Source organism: Eretmochelys imbricata, chromosome 4 (genome assembly GCF_965152235.1).
Source record: "Eretmochelys imbricata isolate rEreImb1 chromosome 4, rEreImb1.hap1, whole genome shotgun sequence".
Classification (NCBI taxonomy): domain Eukaryota; kingdom Metazoa; phylum Chordata; order Testudines; family Cheloniidae; genus Eretmochelys; species Eretmochelys imbricata.
The window spans coordinates 110388446-110409310 of record NC_135575.1 but is presented as its reverse complement, the minus strand read 5'-3'; positions in this window follow the sequence as shown (position 1 = coordinate 110409310).

The window sequence follows — 20865 nt, the reverse complement described above, 5'->3', positions numbered from 1 at the left end:
CGTATAAGATAACAGAAGGGACTCATGAACACCAAAACCGGTACGTATCTTAAATTCTTCATGGGTTAGCCCTTGGAAAATCTTGGTGTGCCCATCTATTCTTGTTGCACTGCTGTATAGTGCTTATACCTTCTACTTCTAAACTCCCTCCCTAACCATGCATATTTAATTCAAGTTTGTGTACTATAACTTAGAGTTTATATAGTCCTACTAAAAATAGATCAGCAGCATCCCACATTTTCTTCTGTTTTCCCCTTAGATACAATACAACACTGGTCTCCAAAAGAAAGCAACTATAGATTTGTCAGTAATTCGCCCTAGTTTTCATTGCAGTTTGGTCATACTTGAAAAAAAATGCATAAAAGAATCTAGCATTTAACACTACTGTCCTTTTATGGAAATACATTTCACTATAGAGTGGAACTAACTTTATCTAAATGAACTGGTTTAGACCTGATTTTATTGTCTGCCTCCCTCTTAGCAATTTCCCCCCTCCTTTGGTTTCCAAGGAGCTTTCCTTTGACTGCTTGCTTTCAACCAGGCATAAACCCTTGTTAGAATACACTAAATGGTGTGGATTCATATAATGGGAGAAAATAATACATTGTGCATTATATAAACACACTCGCAGCGGCGGTCCTGCCTTTTAGGGCTAGTGCAAGGCGCAGCTGGTTGGTGGGGAATCACACACAGCAACTTATCATGCTTTAGCTGCCCTTGCCTAGTTGGCCGCGCTGCGCCGTCGGAGACCCAAGCTTTGGCATGCGGACAGTCCTTGGTTCGATGCTTCCAACAAGGGGCTGGCCTGGAAAACGGGGCTCGCTCAGTCTGACTCACGCGGCCGATGCCCCGCGGGTCTGGTGGTTCCGCGCACGCACAGACACGAAACGCCGGCAGGCTTCGCCTGCCCCTGAGCACACCACAGCGTGAGGGGGCTCCTGCCGATTACTCCAACAAGCCTCCCACCCCCACGGGTCAACAGAGACAAGGTCCCTTGGTCCCTGGTCGCCCCAGTGCAGCCCCGCGTGCCCATGCCCGGAGCAGGCTGGCCAAGCGTTCGCTCCCGTCTAGCCCCAACCAAGTGCCTTCCAAGTTGGGGCTGAGAAATATCTGCTCCCACCCTAAGACCCGGGCAGCTCGCTGTGCACTCGGCGGCTCAAGCGCAGCGGGCAGGGCTCCCGGGCGCCCGCCGGCTCCGGGCGCTCGGGCTGGCTGCGGCGGCGGCCGCCGGAGGAGGAGCCCGGCCGCCGGCTCTCGGGGCTGTGACCTCCCGGAGGCAGCGAGCCGCGTGCGGCGCCTGGAGCCCTGGCTGCGAGGGGGGTAACCTTAAACCGGCAGCGGCTCGTTCCGGGAGCTCAGTTTCCTGGAAACCGGCCCTGTGGGCCGCACGTTTTTCCATGAGCTCAGCACAGCTCTGCCCCCAGCAGGGCGGGAGCCACGCAGGCGAGCCTCCCCCGAGCCCCTCCGCCACCTGACACACACACACACACACACCCCGCCGCGCAGCTCCCCTCCCCCCCCACGCGGCCGGGCTGGGAGAGCTCCCTCCCCTTCCCTCCCTCCCTGGGCGCTGCTGCCTCGCCCGCTCCCTGGTGCGATTCACCTGCCCGGGGAGCCTGGACATCCACGGCTCAACTTTTCCCACCGCCGCCCGGGAGAAACCCGCTCCCTTCCCCACCGCACGCGCGTCGCCTGTGGACTTCGCCAGGCCGGCAGCGGGGGCAGCAGACGACAACCGTTATTTAATTGAAGACCTTCGGGAGGCTCCCAGAATAGCTCTTGACAACCTCAGACTGGGATTTTTTTTTTTTTTTTTTTTTTTTACCCTTCTTCCTCCTCGCTGCTTTTCAGCTGGCCGCGCACCCTCCCAGCCTACACCTCCTTGCAAAGCCACTGGCTGGGAGACTGAGGGGTTCCTTGGGATGCACGGGGTGCATTGCACAGTCATCAAAGTTAAGTGGTGGCGGGGAGCTCTGAAGCAGGGAGGAACGATCGGGACTATTCCCATCCAGACAGGGTCAGTAATTAGGGCATGTGATGCCTATTCAGCCATTTTGGGGGGGCTTCCAAGCACCTTAGCAACTAGCACGGTTATCCCCCCAAATACTCACATCCCACCCCGCACCCCTCAGTGCAAGGCGAAAGGAAGAGCGCAGCCAAGGTGGGACTTGGGAAGGCTTCGCTTGAGTTGTCTTGTGAGTTGTTTCTGGGTAACGCACCGCTCTCCACACAGTGCCAGCACCCGCTCCTAATTCTCCTCCTCCTGCTGCTGCTCCTCGGTCCTCCCAAGAGGGGCTTGGGGGAAGCGGAGATCAGGCACATTCCACGGCTCAAAAGCTCCTTCTCTGTCATTTTTGCACCATCCTCCCCTTTTGAATACAAACCCACACCCAGGGCAAAACCACTTCGCCCCCCTCCCCACCTCGGCGTCCCCTGGGGCGCTAAGGGGGTGCAGAGGAGCGCGCGTGGCCGCTCAGCCACCTCTTACCTGGTTGTAGGAGCTTTCCCAGGAGGAGGTGTAGTTGTAGAAGAAGGAAGAGAAGAAGGCATCTTCTGACAGCCCGCAGCCAGCCATCCCCCGGGTGCAAAGCCTCTTCGGCCAGGCAGAGCAGCCTTTGCAAACTCTTGCTTCTTGGTTGGTCGCTGCTGCTCCTGGCGCTGCCACCCCGGCGTGTGCCTAGAGCTTTGCCCTGGCGGCGGCTCACAAGGCGTGTGCGTGGGAAGGGGGGGGGGGGGAGAGAGACTGGATGGAGAAGAGAGGGGATGTGTGTGTGCGCGCGTCTGGTTGTAGAAGCACTGAGGAGCCAAAGCCGGAGTCACGTGTACGCGCTCACTCCGCCGCCGCCGCCGCCGGGGACGGGCTGTGGCTACAGCCCCTGGTACTAAATCACCAGCGCCAGGTGACCTTTCCGCCCCCCCACCCCAATTTCCTCCCCGGCACCGCGGGCTGCGCAAGGAAACAAGAGGGCGCTCGCTTGCAGAACCTGCTGCTGCACCAAAGCAAAAAAAAAAAAAAAAAAAAAAAGGACGGGCAAGTGAAGCGGGGATGAGGCTCCTGCGTCCCCCCCACCCCAAGATCTGAGGTGCAGACTCCTAGCACAGGCGTCGTCTTCCCCAAGTGCGTTTAAACGCGCCCTTTGGCTGCAATTGATTGAGTCAGGTGGCAGCGTGAAAGAATTACACGCCGCCAATTTTACTCCCCGCCTTCGGGATTTATGCAAATCAATACAAAAAAGTTTATTTTTAGTTTCCAGACTATAATCAAGCAAAATCTACATTCTTTAAAAAGATAATCTGTGCGTGCATGTGCACATAGGCCATTTCTCCTCTCCCTCACACTAAATAAATAAATCAGGTCTCAGTTTAGCTGTCCAGCAGTATGAGCCGCCACAGTAACTGGGATGATATTTGAAGTAGTCCTGTACATAAAGTCTATTGCAGCATGGTATAAGGAAGCTTTTCCCAGCCCCTGAAGCCTCATGGGAATCTTGGAAAAACAGTGAAAAAGAAGTGTGTTATATCATTTTTCTTTTTCTTCTCCCACACTAATCTTTCAAAGGGATGTGTATAAAATTTGTTTCTCAAAAAGGATTAAGAACTTAATTATTTGTTTTTCTTTTAAAGTTTAAGTAGCTGCAGAAGTTACTTTTCATGTGACTTCATTTTGTGCTTTTCCTATTTTTTTAAATGTTTCTCACTCTGGGTTATGTGAAAGCCCCCCCAAAGTCAACAATGAACATTTTCTAATTACAGGTTGCAGAGTAGCAGCCATGTTAGTCTGTATCCCCAAAAAGAAAAGGACTTGTGGCACCTTAGAGACTAACAAATTTATTTGAGCCTAAGCTTTCGTAGGCTACTTCATATCCAATGAAGTGGGCTGTAGCCCACGAGAGCTTATACTCAGATAAATTTGTTAGTCTCTAAGGTGCCACAAGTACTCCTGTTCATTTTCTGATCAGAAAGAGGAAATAATAGAATTGACTATACACAAACTGCTGTCAAATGAACAAAGTAAAGATGAATAAAAAAATCTCTAATCTTTGTTACAGTCACTTAGGTGTTTGTCACAATAGTAAAAACAATATCAGACAACTAAGATGATCCTTTAGTACAGGGGTTCTCAAACTGGGGGTTGGGACCCCTCAGTACGGTCACAAGATGTCAGCCTCCACCCCAAACCCCGCTTTGCCTCCAGCATTTATAATGGTGTTATAAATAAAAAAACACTTTTTTATATATTTGAGAGGTTGCACCCAGAGGCTTGCTGTGTGAAAGGGGTCACCAGTACAAAAGTTTGAGAATCACCACTTTAGTAGTTCACCAGCACTATTTGTAAACTCCACACCTGAGAACACAATGCTCTGACAATATGAACATCTTCCACATCAACCAAATTTAATGTCACAAATAGCCACTGATGAATTCAGATGGGCAGCACACAGCAGAGGTAGATATATTCTTGAGAAACAAAGATTCCCTTTCATAAAAAAGCCTTAAGCAACAACAAACGGGAAGAAAAATACAGAAAAGTTGGTTTCTAAATGTTTTCATGAAAAGTTAACTTTTTTTTAAAATGTGTACTTGAACCACTCCAAGTCTTCTGAAGAACTTTTGCTCTCTGAATAATGAATTATACAGAATGGGACATAAATAGAATAAGAAATTCAAATGTATTGAAGAGATTCCAGGATGTGGACAGTGTCTTCGACTATTGAATCAACCACTTAATACAAAAAATGTGCAAGGCCACACTCTCTGTTTGATGGCCCTCAAGCTCCTCATGCCTACTGTTTCTCCAGATTCCAAGGAAGCAGCAGTCCCTTGGTAGTATCATAGAATCATAGAATATTAGGCTTGGAAGGGACCTCTGGAGGTCATCCAGTCCAACCCCCTGCTCAAAGCAGGACCAATCCCCAACTAAATCATCCCAGCCAGGGCTTTGTCAAGCCTGACCTTAAAAACTTCTAAGGAAGGAGATTCCACCACCTCCGTAGGTAACGCATTCCAGTGTTTCACCACTCTCCTAGTGAAAAAGCTTTTCCTAATATCCAACCTAAACCTCCTGCATTGCAACTTGAGACCATTACTCCTCGTTCTGTTATTAGCTACCACTGAAAACGGTTTAGATCCATCCTCTTTGGAACCCCCTTTCAGGTAGTTGAAAGCAGCTCATTCTTCTCTTCCACAGATGAAACAATCCCAGTTTCCTCAGCCTCTCCTCATAAGTCATGTGTTCCAGTCCCCGAATCATTTTTGTTGGCCTCCGCTGGACATTTTCCAATTTTTCCACATCCTTCTTGTAGTGTGGGGCCCAAAACTGGACACAGTACTCCAGATGAGGCCTTACCAGTGTCGAATAGAGGGGAACGATCATGTCCCTCAATCTGCTGGCAATGCCCCTACATATACAGCCCAAAATGCCATTGGCCTTCTTGGCAACAAGGGCACACTGTTGACTCATATCCAGCTTCTCGTCCACTGTAACCTTACGTCCTTTTCTGCAGAACTGTTGCCTAGCCATTCGGTCCCTAGTCTGTAGTGGTGCACGGGATTCTTCCGTCCTAAGTGCAGGACTCTGCACTTGTCCTTGTTGAACCTCATCAGATTTCTTTTGGCCCAATCCTCTAATTGGTCTAGGTCCCTCTGTATCTGACCCCTCACCCTCCAGCGTATCTACCTCTCCTCCCAGTTTAGTGTCTTCTGCAAACTTGCTGAGGGTGTAATCCACACCATCCTCCAGATCATTTATGAAGATATTGAACAAAACCGGCCCCAGGACCGACTTTTGGGGCACTCCACTTGATACCGGCTGCCAACTAGACATGGAGCCATTGATCACTACCCGTTGAGCCCGACATTCTAGCCAGCTTTCTATCCACCTTATAGTCCACTTATCCAGCCCATACTTATTTAACTTGCTGGCAAGAATACTGTGGGAGATCGTGTCAAAAGCTTTGCTAAAGTCAAGGAACAACAGGTCCACTGCTTTCCCGTCATCCACAGAGCCAGTTATCTCGTCATAGAAGGCAATTAGATTAGTTAGGCATGACTTGCCCTTGGTGAATCCATACGGACTGTTCCTGATCACTTTCCTCTCCTCTAAGTGCTTCAGAATTGATTCCTTAAGGACCTGCTCCATGATTTTTCCAGGGACAGAGGTGAGGCTGACTGGCCTGTAGTTCCCAGGATCCTCCTCCTTCTCTTTTTTAAAGATGGGCACTACATGAGCCTTTTTCCAGTCATCCGGGACCTCCCCTGATCACCATGAGTTTTCAAAGATAATGGCCAATGGCTTTGCAATCTGTAGCCATGGAATCCTTATGGCCACCCTCCTCCTAGTGATGGAGGTTCAGGCCTTGTCTACACAACAAATGCTTTTTCCAGTGTAACCATAATGATATTGCTGTATCGGCAGAGCCCCCATAAACACTGCACAGATGCAGCTTATCCCAACAGGAGTTTTTATTTTGGCATAGTAATGCCACCACCCCAAATGACATTAGTTCTGTCATGAGAGTTTTGCCAGCATAGCTATGGCAGCTACGTTTTTTTTCACACCCCTGGACCCACATATCTATGTCAAGCAAACAGGTTGATGTAAAGGCTTCCGGGGTCAAAGAATGCCTCTTCCTCCCCCAGCTCAGGTGAAAAATACAGCAGAGAAATCTCCAGGAACTGAATATGGGAGAGACTTAGGGCAGGTCTACACTAAAAGGTAAGGTCGACCCAGCTACATCACTCAGGGGTGTGAAAAATCTATATCCCTGAGCAATGTAATTAACCCAACCTAACCCCTACTATAGACAACACTATGTCAAAAGAAGAATTCTGTCAGCCTAGCTACCATCTCTCAGGAAGATGGATTAACTACAGCAACAGGAGAAATCCTCCCATCCCTGCAGTGGAGTGCTACAGTGGCACTGCTGATGTAGTGATTTAAGTGTAGACGTGGCCTTATCCACCAAATTGCTGATTACCCCAATTATTTGTTTTATGTGTTGCCCTATCATTTTCTTGAGAGAGCCTTCAATTTTAATTAACATCAGCTGCCCATGAAAACTGCATTTGGTGTAGAAATTTTTCCATCATCGGAGACCGCAAAGACTAATGCAGAAAATTCATTTAATTTCCTTACTGTTTCATCATCCTTTTAAAAATTATTTTCCCCTCCTCTTTGGTGGGCTACAGGGTCAACTTTCCAACCTTTTTGTTTCAAACATTTAAAACTACGTAATGTGATAGTGTTGGATAATTACTGGCTCTTTGTGCACTCTGTTTTGAATTTGAATTTGTATCCTTGCATAGTGTGTGTTCTAATCTACCTACCTACATTGTTCATGCAAAAATTGCATTTAAGGTGCTGGAGCTTTTTTTTCCAGTCCCTAATGAACTTGTGTATTTCTGGACTTATCCATGCCGGTTTTACTCCACCGTGTACTTTGCCTTTGTTTTTGCTCATAGGTATACATACCATCTGTGCCTCTAATGCAAGATATTCTCAATTAGCTTCTAGGCCAGTGGTTCCCAAACTTGTTCCACTGCGCGTGCAGGGAAAGCCCCTGGCGGGCCGGGGCAGTTTGTTTACCTGCTGCGTCCACAGGTTCGGCCGATCGCAACTCCCAGTGGCCGTGGTTCACTGCTCCCGGCCAACGGGAGCTGCTGGAAGCGGCGCGGACTGAGGGACGTACTGGCTGCCGCTTCCAGCAGCTCCCATTGGCCTGGAGCAGCGAACCACTGAACCTGCGGACGCAGCAGGTAAAGAAACCGGCCCGCCAAGGGCTTTCCTTGCACAAGCGGCGGAACAAGCTTGGGAACCACTGCTCTACGCAAATTCTATGTTCTGAATTTTTTTCTGACTTTGCCCTCTGCCTGCTGTTGGCTGTTTCCTCCATTTTAAAATCTGTTAAAGTTTATCAACCAAGTTAGTCCTAGGGGAGTCCCTGTTTAGCATGAGGTGAAACTTAATTGTGCTGCAAACTCTTGCTTAATGGAGCTTCTACACTCTCCTCCTGTATAATACCTGAGTCTAATTCATAGATTTAAGGAGAGTATTCCAACAATTCTGTTGGCATCAAAACAAGATTTAAAAATAAGTTATTTACAGTATTATATGCTGCTTCTCCAGGTCATATGGTGGTTTGCCACTCAACCAGACATTATGGAGATAGTTACAATAAACCATTTTTTTTAACCACCAGATTTTGCAATTTCTTCAACATGCTAAATTATTATTCTGATTTTGAGGGAAGAGGAGGAGAGAACACTATTGCGCTCTCAATGTTATTTCTGGTAGCCGGAATTTGAAATCAGATAAGATTCCACCCCAGTGATCATCTCCATTCTGGACTGAAGGTCAAAGATGTATTGAGGTTAGATGTACTGAAGTCCAAAACCTCGGTTTAGTGAAAAGGCTTTTACAAATCAACATATGTATTTCATTTTTTTTATTCCAGTGCAAAGTTTGGAATTTTAATATAAACATTCCCTTAGAGCATTTGCAACCCATGAAGTAATTTCTCTTACTCTTATTTCTAAGAGACAAAGTAGGTATCAAAATAGATGTTTTCTCACATAGGTAACTTTTGAACAGAGATAAGGAGGTAAAATAAGAATACTTTTAGCCTAGGGTCACTGACTATTCAAAGTACCCTCAATTTGGCATAAGAAAGATTAACTTTCCATCCCATCCAGGCCAGAGCCTAAACATCTATGTAAAGCACTAGTCCACCAAGACAAAAGGCTGGGAAGCTGGAGCAGTAAAACCATTCTTTCTATGGAGAATGAGACCAGGTCAATGAAGTAGGGCTCTGCCTGGCCATTCAAGACCTATGATAACAATGTTTGCTTTTAACTTTGTTTTTAAAATCACTGTCAAGGGGAAAGAATGGAAGACAGTAACAAAAGGACCTGGGACCATGGGATGAAGGCAACACCTTCATAAGCTAGATGATGGGGTATTAGAACAAAACTTGGAAGAACTGGAAATTCACTGGAAAATTCAGAGATCCATGATCACAAGACAGGACTTGTGTAGCACTACGGATTAAAATATTACAATGGGGAAAACCAGTTCCCCATATTTCTGCTCAGCTCCAGTAGTTGGGTTAACTTTTCCCACTAAATGGGCAGCCCTTCAAACAATGTGATTTCTGTCTGCTCAAGAGGAATATGATGCTTGACTCAAATAAGGCTGAAGTTCTTGGTTTGCCCTTGATGGCTGAGAACTACTGCCATGGACCATATTATTTTTCCAGATGCTCACTGGTTTCCTTGACAGAATTCTCTGAAAGGTAAATAAGGTCTCTTATGGGTCTTAGCTGTAGGATGTATATATAGAACCTTAAGACTTCAAGTGTGCCCTTCAAGCAGACATTCATATTAGTTAGAACAGTTCAATGAAGATCAGAGTTCCCCTTTAATAAATTAAGTTCCAGAATCGTCATCTGAAGCTTAGATTCTGGAGTACAGTTTTGAGGCATATTCTACAGCTGTTGATTTTATCTAGGTACTTATATGCCCTACCCCCCAGGTAATTAAACAGAGTACCCAAGATCCTGGATAAAAGCAGCTCCTCTCTCTTTATGTAAAGCCTGTAGCCAAGAATTAACATCTCAATGATTTTGGTCATGCATCACATTTCTAAGAAACCAATTTTGTCAAATCCACTTCTCCCAAGTCAATTAGGCCAGATTTGCAATTTTTGCATTTTCTTAAACGCTTCTAGCATTAGTATTGCATATTTTTATTCCTAACATTACTAGGGCTCAACAGTTGAAAATCTGCTTTTGCTTGGACCAATGTCTATAATCTCAAACATTCTAAAACACAAAGTGAGCATCTTGTGGTCCATGGATCCTATATGCAGGAAAAAAAAGAACGTCTCCACTTCACCAATGTGTACATGCATAACAAGCCTTTTAAACATACTTAAGAGTGTTCATAAAAATGGAAGAGGAAAGGCTTTAAAAGTCCTCCTATATCTTAATGAAAATGTAATATTTTAAAGCTTCCATAGTACTTTCTATCAGAAGATCTCATTTTGCTTTATGAACACTTTATGGGATAAGTATTATGCCCTTGTAACATGTAAGGAAATTAAACCTGAGAACTAACAAACATACTAAACCCTGGTCCCCTTAAGATGATGTCCATAATACAATGTAAAGGTGGTATATTCAAGAATGAAACCACCAAGAATACATGGGCTCCAAATGGATCAGATATATGCTATGCCACTTATAGCATATCACCCCAATCTGTTTTTTTGTTTAACTGGCTTCCTGTCATATCCCAGATCAAATCCAAGATTAGTATTCTCATCTTCAAAGCCCCTCAAAGGATTGTTCCAAGTTACCCAAGGAATCATCTCATTCAAGTGATCATGAGCCCCCACAACAGGGATGTCACACTGGAACAGCCAACCTCAAGCATGAAAGTTGCGCTTACAGGAGACAGAAGTCTCTGAGGTCAGGATGACCTGCAGCACCTTTGGAGAAAAATGCAAAATTTACTTCAACCTATCCTTACCTGAATAATGTCCCCATCCTCCACAAAATAAACAAAACTACACAAAATACAGATCCTGCAGAATGCAGGGAAAGACAAATATATCCGTACAAATACACATTTTAAATCTGTAAGGCACTCAGATACCATGAAAAAACTTAATTCTTGTGGGAGTTCATGTTGAAGTAAAAAGAAAACGGTACAGAGTTTAGGCACAGAAGTTTCTAGTTATCAGGGAAAGTACAGACATTGAGCTATGGGGGTATGTTGTCCATATAATGGCTATATTCAGGTGTGGAGTATATTGAGCGGATACGATGATGAGGATGGATCTACCCTCATATGGTGGGATTTAATGTTCAGTGAGTTTATGGTTCCAGTTCATATGGTCCCATGGAAAAAGTCTCAGTCCCTTTCCCATAGTTGATGCATGTCGTCGTTCCGGTTCACACCTCCTGGTACTGTCGGTGGCCGGTGATGTATTTGATGTAGACACCACATCGGATGGTGTCCGAGACCACGAGGCGCTGCATGAGCCGTGCGTAGCGTCGACCGATCCCACAGGTCCGCAGCACACGCTCGTTCCAGGGCTCTGACGATCAGGGCATCCATCTACAGTCTTTGACTGGCCCCACTGAGAAAATTGACTCCTGCACAGATGAACTTCACCCTTATTGTTGAGCATTCCATTGAACCAGAGGAGCAAAGCTGTCAACTACAGTCTTCATCCCAAAGAGGAGGTTTCGGTGATCATTTAGATACACTAGTCCCAGGCCACTGACTGTCTTGAAGAAGGACCAAGTCTTTGAACTTCATTCAATATTCTATGGGAAGCCAGTGCAGAGCCCAAAAGACAGGTATGATGTGCTCTCAGTAGCCAGTTTCGATGAGGTGTGCTGCGGGGTTCTGTACCAGTGAAGCTTCCTAAATGCGGAAAGGCTTCAATGCAAAGGTATATTACATGCTGTAATCCAGCCAAAAAGTAATGAATGCACAAATGACTGAGGTCAGGTCATTGTTCAACAGGATGGGACAGTCTTCTAGCCCACTGGAGGTGGAAGAACATATTACTATTGGTTGCTACTAGACGAGAGTTTAGCATCTCTGAGGAATCCACGACACTCCAAAGCTATAGTATTAATTGACCAATTGTGGGTTTGTATCTTCAACCAAAGGAGACTGCAACGTGGCTGTACTCTTCAAAATGCTCTCTTTCCTCTGCCCACCAGCATCACCGCTGTCTTGTTCAGGTTCAGCTTCAGCCAGATGTTCTTCAACCATGAGCTGATCTCATCCAAGCACAGGGTCATCTTGACGGTAGTAGAAGTGATGGGGAATATCACTTATTATTCGTATTACTGCAGTGTCTATGGGCCGTAAGCATAGACCAGGACTCCATTATGTAAGCAACTGAATGGACTGAAGTAAAACCTGAATCTTCAAAAGTAAAATGAAAACTCAAGAATTCAACAGCAAGATAAAATGGGTATGTCTCATCTAAGAAGTCCAAGAAATCATTTTCTTTGGAATCTACAAGATCATATGTGCCATTGAATGAAACTTTGTCTACTGAAGTGGAAAAGCAGAACATTGATGATTTTCGTGATCCAGCAAGCAAGATATTTTCAGTGCCATTTTTGTCACTGAAATAAAGCCACAATAATTTAATTCCCAATTCAAGCCTTCCAACAGCTGTTCAATATCATTGTAATCCAGGGGCAGTCTCCATTAGAGTTCCACACCTACAAAATGGCAAAGTTCAGTCCATGAATACATGCCATTAAAACTCAGGCAAAGACTTGAACTTGATGTGATGGCTGCAATCTTCACCAACTAGCAATATGAAGTGATTAAAGCTCTTCATCCAGAATTTAATCCTCCACAGAGGAAGTTTTAAACTCAAGTCCACTACTAGCTACTGTAAGATAAAGCAGAGAAGACAAACAAAAAGAATCAAAATTGACAGTAATACAGGATGGCTGGTCGAACAGGAGACATGATGTGATAACTGACAAGCATCCACATATGGAATAAATGCAATCCCATTGAATGCTATTGATTCTACGTGTCTGAAAAGAAACTACAGAATATTCTGCCTTATCCTGAGCACATTGAAGTCAGTGGCGAAGTTTCTACTGACTTCAATACAACAGGATCATGCCTATTGTGTCCAAACTCCTGAATATGCAATCCAAGAATGAACTGAAAGGTGTGACAAGGAAGTCAGTCATTTGTTTACAAGAACTTCTGAAGCACAAACATCCTAAACGTCTGAATGGGTGGTCAGTACATTATTTAAATCTTAGAACACCTAATCGTCCTAAAGCATACTGCGAAAGTTAAAAAATTCTTCTGCAACCACTATCATAATTGGAAAAAAAGGTCTTCCAATGACACAGTGGAAATCAGGAAGATTGTTTCTGTATTTGCACTTAACTACCATCAATACATTGAAATTTGCTCTATGCACAAGAAGAACTTTTGATCATAGTTTACATTTTACACAAGGGACTCTACAGAGAAGCACCAAAGCTAAAAAAGTAATTGACGAATATTTCAGAGGGATTTAGACTGTAGGCTGAAGACACTGTCACAGCTGAAATTTGTCTTGATCTAATTAAGAAGAATCTGAACCTCACAAGGACAAAATTTAAGAACTATTCAGGAGCACTATGGAAACTATTCTGCTTCTGTTCTTTTTAGGTTTTTACACCTCAAAGAAGGAGATCAGGTTGGTTTGACACGATCTACCTTTTGTAAAGCCATTTTGTATTTTGTCCCAATTACCATTGACCTCAATGTCCTTAACTACCTTCTCCTTCAAAATTTTTTCCACTACAGATGTCAAACTAACAGGCCTGTAGTTATCCAGATTGCTTTTTTTACCTTTCTTAAAAATAGGAACTATGTTAGTAATTCTCCAGTCATACGTTACAACCCCTGAGTTTACAGATTTTACAGTAAAAATGCTTGCTAATGTCCTTGCAATTTCATGTGCCAATTACTTTAATATTCTTGGATGAAGATTATCTGGGCCCCCCAATTTAGTCCCATTAAGCTGTTTGAGTTTGGCTTCTACCTTGGATGTAGTAATATCTACCTGCATATCCTCATTCCCATTTGTCGTCTTACCATTATCTCTACGCTCCTCATTAAAGATTGAGGCAAAGTATTTGTTTAGATATTGGGCCATGCCTAGATTATCCTTCACCTCCACTCCATCCTCAGTGTTTAGTGGTCCCACTTCTTCTTTCTTTGTTTTCTTCTTATTTATATGGCTATACAACCTTTTACTATTGCTTTTAATTCCCTTTGCAAGGTCCAACTCTACATGGCTTTTGGCCTTTCTCACCTTATCCCTACATGTTCTGACTTCAGTAAGGTAGCTTTCCTTGATAAACCCTCCCATCTTCCACTCCTTGTAAGTTTTCTGCTTTTTCGTAATCACCTCTCTGAGATGCTTGCTCATCCAGCTTGGTCTACAACTCCTGACTATGAATTTTTTCCCCTTTCTTGTGATGCACGCTTCTGATAGTTTCTACAACTTTGACTTGAAGTAATCCCAGGCCTCCTCCACCATTAGATCCACAAAATTTTCAGTCCAATCCATTTCCCTAATTTCTTTAATATTTTAAAGTTACCCTTTTTGAAATAAAAAACCCTAGTCACAGATCTATTTTTGTTTATCCTTCCATTTAGTTTAAACTGAATTAGCTCATGATCGCTCAAACCAAGGTTGTCCCCTACAACCATTTCTTCTATGAGGTCCTCACTGCTCACCAAAACCAAATCTAAAATGGCATCCCCTCTTGTCGGTTCAGCAACTACTTGATGAAGTAATCCATCAGATATCGTATCCAGGAAAATCTAAGCCCTATTATTATTACTAGCACTTGTCCTCTAGTCTATATCTGAGAAGTTAAAGTCTCCCGTGACCACACAATTCCCATTAGTATTTACTTCTTTAAAAACATTAAAGAGGTCTCTATCCATATCCAAAACAGATTCCAGCAGTCTATAGCACACCCCAAGCACTATCCCAGGGGAGGCTCTAGTAGCTTTCTTCCCCAATGTGATGTTTGCCCAGACAGACTCTGTCTTATCCATTCTATCACTTCTTAATTCTTTACAGTGTACCTCATCATTGATATACAATGCTACTCCACCACTTTTGCCTTTATTTCTGTTTTTCCTAAACAGCACATACCCTTCAATACCCATACTCCAGTCATGACTACTATTCCACCATGTTTCTGTTATCCCTATAATTTCTGGTTTCACTTCCTGCACCAGTAGCTTTAATTCCTCAATTTTGTTACCTAGGCTTCTCACATTAGTGTACAAACATCTTAATTTCTGCTGTTTGGCTTTGCTCACATTCTTTACCCGATTGGTCACAGACATTCTACTGCCAATATTACTTATTAGATTGGTATGTACATTACCCTTCTGCCTTATGTCCATTCTCCTACCCACGGCTGTATCCTTTCTTACTTCATTTTCTTCCCTCTCAAAGAGAAAATCTGGTGTGGAGATTACCTGGACATCTCCCAACCATTTCCCCCAAATTCCTAGTTTAAAGCTCTCTTGATCAGTTGTGCCATCCTCCATCCTAGATGTCTATTTCCCTCCTTACTCAGGTGAAGTCCATCCCTAGAGAACAGTCCTCCGTCCATGAATGCTTCCCATTGGCCCTTCTTATAGCACTACTGCCTGAGCCATCTGTTGAGCATCACAATCTTGTCACACCTTTGTTGCCCTTCTTTAGGAACAGGCAGAATCCCACTGAAGATCACCTGAGCCTCGATTTCCTTAAGTGTCCTCCCCAGGTTGGCATAGTCTCCCTTGATACGTTCCAGTGAGAATCTAGCCATATCATTTGTTCCCACATGAAGGATAATCAATGGATACTTTCCCGCTCCTGTTAGGATCCTCTTCAGCCTCAGGTCCACATCCCATATCTTAGCACCCGGCAGACAGCACACTCCTCTGTTCTCTGGATCAGCTCTTGTTACAGGCCTGTCTTCTCTTCTCAGTAATGAGTCCCCAATCACGTAGACCTGCCTTTTCCTGGCGATGGTGCGATTCTCCAGTCTATCCCGTTCCATATGGCTGCAAGTCCTCTAGATTCCTATTGTCTCTTGCAATCCTCTGCAACCCATCCTGTATCCTCCTGGGGCTCATATTTGGTGTTATCTCCATTGACTTTTGCCCTCTTCCTATAGGACTATCTGCTCTTCTCTTCCTTGTGCTCTCACCTTCAGCGACCACCTGCTGTGCCCCTTGTTCATTTTCCAACTCCACAAACCTGTTCCTGAGCGCTATTTCTCCTTCACTGGCCCATCTTCTCCTCTGCCTGGTTATTCTAGTCACATGCTTCCACTGTCCACCTTCCTCACCCAGAAGTATCCCATCAGAGTTCTTTGGTCCTGCTTCCATCTGCAAGTCTGAGCTTTTCCCTTCAGCCTCCTCATGTTTTTGCTCAATGATCCACTCGAACCCCCTTCTAAACTCAACCAGAGTCTCCACTTGCATCTCCAATCCTCAGATCTTCTCTTCCATCAGATCTATCAGGCTGCACTTCATGCAGACAAAATTATTTTCAGGTACCCCCTCCAGGATCATGTACCTGCTGCAGCTTCCACATCCCACCATCTTCATTGTGTCTTTCACTGCTTGGGTCACTACCACTGCTGCCTCTGTGTCTGTAATCGCCTTCTTACTTAAGTCCTTTTAGTCTTCTCCTCCAACAGAACTCCCACTCAAACTCCCTTGTTTACAGGCTCCTGTGCCGCTGCAGCTGTCTGTGCTGCTGCCTGACTGGCTGACTACCTTTATAGGACCCCTAGTCAGAGAAACCCCGCCCCCTAATCAGGGCTCAGCTTCTCTCCTAGCACACTGCCCCTACAAGCCTCTACAAAATACCAATACAAATACCTTCTCCTCCTACAGAACTCCCACTCAAACTCCCCTGTTTAGAGCTCTGTTTGCTGGCTCCTGTGCCACTGCAGTATTTTAATTTTCTTGTTTCTATTCACTTTATGGATTTTTCTTTAAGACTTATTTGACTATGGGGCAAAGCTGTTTATTGTCCATAAATTTCCTGAAAAGAAAACTAGTCTCAGCTGTTAACAAAGGGTGCTCATTATTTTTGAGCACTAAGGCCCTGAATGCTAAATTCTTGTTAATCTTTGGTCTTTAGTTTCTGTTCCTAATCCAATGACATTTTAAAGTCTCTGTAAAAGTAGCAGTAATTTAAGACTACTTCCATATTACTGCACAATCCAGTAACTCATTAAAACAATGTTTTTGATGTCCTCTTTGACAGCTACTATCATCCATATTTTTTGTGAATTCCACTGCTTTTAACCTTCTGCCCCTGTACAAACTGTAGGCCTTTTAGGAAAAGTTCATAGTAAATTAAGCTTTTTAAAAGAACGATACCATTCCCGTTCATAATAAAAAGCTTATAAATGACCTGTTATTCAACAGGGAAGATGAAATAACCTCAACTATCTCATTCTAAGGTCTAAAGAGCCAAGTCTCTATGCTTTAGTTTGCAGTGCTCAAAAGTGGCACATGAATTTTGATAGAGAAAACTAGCATTGTTGTAGAGCTGAAAAACTTGATATTTTAGAAGAGAAAACCCACCACTAATATAAGCAGAAGTGGTTTTTCTGTATGGTTGAAAACTTGAATTGACAAAGCATTCAGGTCTATCTGCAATCCTCCGCTGCATGAAGCCCAGTAAGTGCTTGATGGTTTAAGTGTTTATTGTTTATGCTACTGGAAGCAATGAGGCTAGAAGCATTAATGCAATAAGCCTACAAAACAGACACTGAATTCAAATGGAAGGCAAGGACATGTTTTACATAAAAGAATAAAATCCAACCAAAAATTAAGAAACCATTGCAGCCACAAGAAATATTTATTATCAGCATTCATTTGTGAGGATTTTTTTCTATACAATGATAGTTACTGAATAGCTGCCATTTGCAAAGTGGGATATGTTTACAGAATCACTTAAAACCATATGTATACATATGAAAATTGTAGTGCCCCTCCAACATTCAGTGTACCTGACAGGCTCTATAGTATCTTAATTGAGACTACAAAATTAAACCACCTCAAAATTGTCAGAACAAAACTACAGACCACTGCAGTTGTGACGTTATTCACTGGCTGTCAGCATTTTTTCTTTTAACCTCTTGATAGTGGAAGTCAGTGTCCTCAATGATAACTACTTATCTCAAATGCAATACTGCATAATCAGAACACAGCCATCCCTCTTCCATGTAAAATACTTGCAAAAGGCAAAGGAAGAAAAAACTTATGTACTGCTTTAAAGCTACCAATTTCAACTTCAAAATACTTACATTTTTTATCACTTGGGACATTTTAAAATTTGATTGGACAAATGCAAGAAAGAATACTGAAATGAGCTAGTAGTAGTAGAGAAAAAAATATAGATGACTACATAAACCTTTTCTATCTCTAATTTCTATTCTCTTATGACATACTGTACTCCTTGTAAAGTAGATTTAAAAAGCCTACAAAGCTGTGGTATAAGATTAGGACTAAAAAGGTTTAAAAGCATTGTCTTTCACTGCTCAAACAGTAGGATAAAAATTAAATTATTTACTCGTCACACAAGTAAGATTTTTAAATGGCCAACTGCATTTATGTGGGTTCTCACTATCTGGTAATTCCATGATGTCATGATACATGACCAGTTTTCTGTTTTAGTAACTGAAAAAAGAAAAATCGTAGCAATCTGTGACTATAAGTTAGTCATGAATTTGTATCTAACAGAAGAGAAACATTACCTTTAGTAGTGACTGCCATCTAAGTTTTCCTGTGACTTTTTAAAAATCCCTTTTTGAAATTTTACACTCCAATAGAAGACAAATTCAGTTTACACTGTTCAGTTATACAGTACTTCTGAGTATTTTTCTTGATGCATATACAAAATGAAGTCCAAGTTTCAAACTTATGCTGTGTTAGTTTCACATTAGACTTGATCCAAAGAGTGGGGAAAAGCACACAGAAGTTGATACTATACTAATTAGATGTGAAGATTTAAAAATGATCAATAATAAATAACCAGATCTACAGCAAACAACTGCCCCACGCCAAAAGAATTTGAACTTAAAGAAAATTATTCACCATCATGCTACCAGAAACACATTCAGCTGCATAATTTCTGCAGATCATTGTTCTTTATATGTGCAGACAAATTTAATAAGTAAAAACTCAGACTTTTACATTCAGGATTACAAGTGCGAACTGGCTTTAATTTATTCTATTACACTGAAAAATTAACAAATGCTATAAGGGGACAGAGAAAATCGGAAAAGCAAGTATGACTAGTCACTTCTGTATGACAAATCACTAACATTAGCAGGGATCTCTCTAAATGCAGTTTTATGCATCCAATCACGGCTGTTACTCTGAAACAAGTTAGTTTAGTCATCCACACACAGTTAAACATACTTACTACAGATCCACATTAGCTCTAGCTGCTTTGAGGAATTAAGTAGAAGCACTATTATAAAGTGGAGGGCTCTCCTTCTCATCCAAAAAAATGCATTATTTTGATTTACTCTCTAGTACTAGGTTTCAGAGTAGCAGCCATGTTAGTCTGTATCTGCAAAAAGAAAAGGAGCACTTGTGGCACCTGAGAGACTAACCAATTTGTTTGTCTCTAAGGTGCCACAAGTACTCCTTTTCTTTTTTCTCTAGTACAACTATTTCCTTATCTAATCCATACTATAAAACAAAAATCTTACAATCCAAATTGAAGTTAATTTTACACCACTCTGATATTTTCAGACAAAGCAACTGAACTCCCCTCCCACAACCAACCACTCTACAAGTAAATAGAGCACTTCTTTCCCTTCAGTTGTTCCAAGGGAACCAGTTAAGTCTCACATTAAGAACTCAGCTGCTGTAATTTTTCAAAAGCTAAACCAACTAATCCTAACTGATACAACTCTTCTGTATTCTGAGTATTCTAAAAACACACTCGCTGCGGTTTAGAACATATCCACTAATTTACAAGAAATTATGAAGGTTGAGAACACAGCAGAAGGAAAACAACCCGACAACAAGCAGCTGAGTCTGGCCAGGTGCAAACTAGTGCTCAGTAGCATTACTTTATTCAGAATCTCTTGTTCCATGCACCAGCAGAAATCTGCAGAGCATTTCATTTTCTCAGAAGTGATATTTTCAGCTCATCAAGGAGCAGAACTGACTGACTAAAAAAGGAGATCTGTCTAGCCTCCTAAGAAGAATAGTGGTGTTATTTAATGTGAATAGAATGTTACACAGCATAAAAAACTTTGAATTATTTTAGTCAGTTATGGCCTCTGGCATCCCAAAATGCATAAAGTATTTTGTTCAATTTTAAGTTACTAATTTTCCATTGTTTGGCCATATATTAATACCTGATTTAATATTTTCTTTCAGTTTGCTGTCTTCCCTGTTATAAATCACTAAAAGTAAAGTTATAGTGATGAACAGGGTAATGCTATTTTAACAACATTCCCTGAGTGACAATGAGCCTTGCATGCTCAGTTAAAATATAAGTACTACCAAACAAACATGATTCCCTAGCTCTGTCACTGACTTGCTGTGTGACCTGAGGAAGGAGTCTCTTATCCTTATTACCCTTCAGTTTTTCTACTAGCAAAATGGTGAAGATTTTGAAATATATATATACAAAAAGCATTAAGCAACATTATGCATTTATCTCAGTTGTGTCCTTAAGAAAAGCACTTCATTCAAAAAAAGATCGTTTCATTATTGCTGTTGCAATGGCCTGTCAGAAATTGAAAATTCTCTTTCCCTAACCATTACATCCAGTAAGTATGCCTCATTCACTCCTTTCCAATTCTCTCTTATGGAGCCAAGGACTAGTTTACTTCCTGTATTGGCACAAGTGCTGACAGCATGTGTTAGTCAACTTGCTCTCCCTTTTATTGTACGTCTCTTACACAACAAATATACTTCTGTATTATAAATAATTATGTATGAATTATGCAGTGATTTAAGAATTGTGCATAGTGGCTTCAACAGTTTCATGTCAGAATGTTGAAATAAGGAGTTTAGGCCAAAAAAGGTAGCCTTCAGTTCTACTCTTATTTATAGCTAAGATAAATATTGTTCAACTGTAGAAGTAACACTTCGTACACTGTAACTGTACTAAAATGTTTTATTTGCATAGTTGGTAGCTGTCACCCATGTGAGCTTTTTTAAACGTAGAGCATAAATTAGCTGAACATAAAATTCAGCATTACTAATGTTTCTGTTGACAATGTACAAATACGTGTAAAACCTTTGATAAGCTGGTTTTGAATT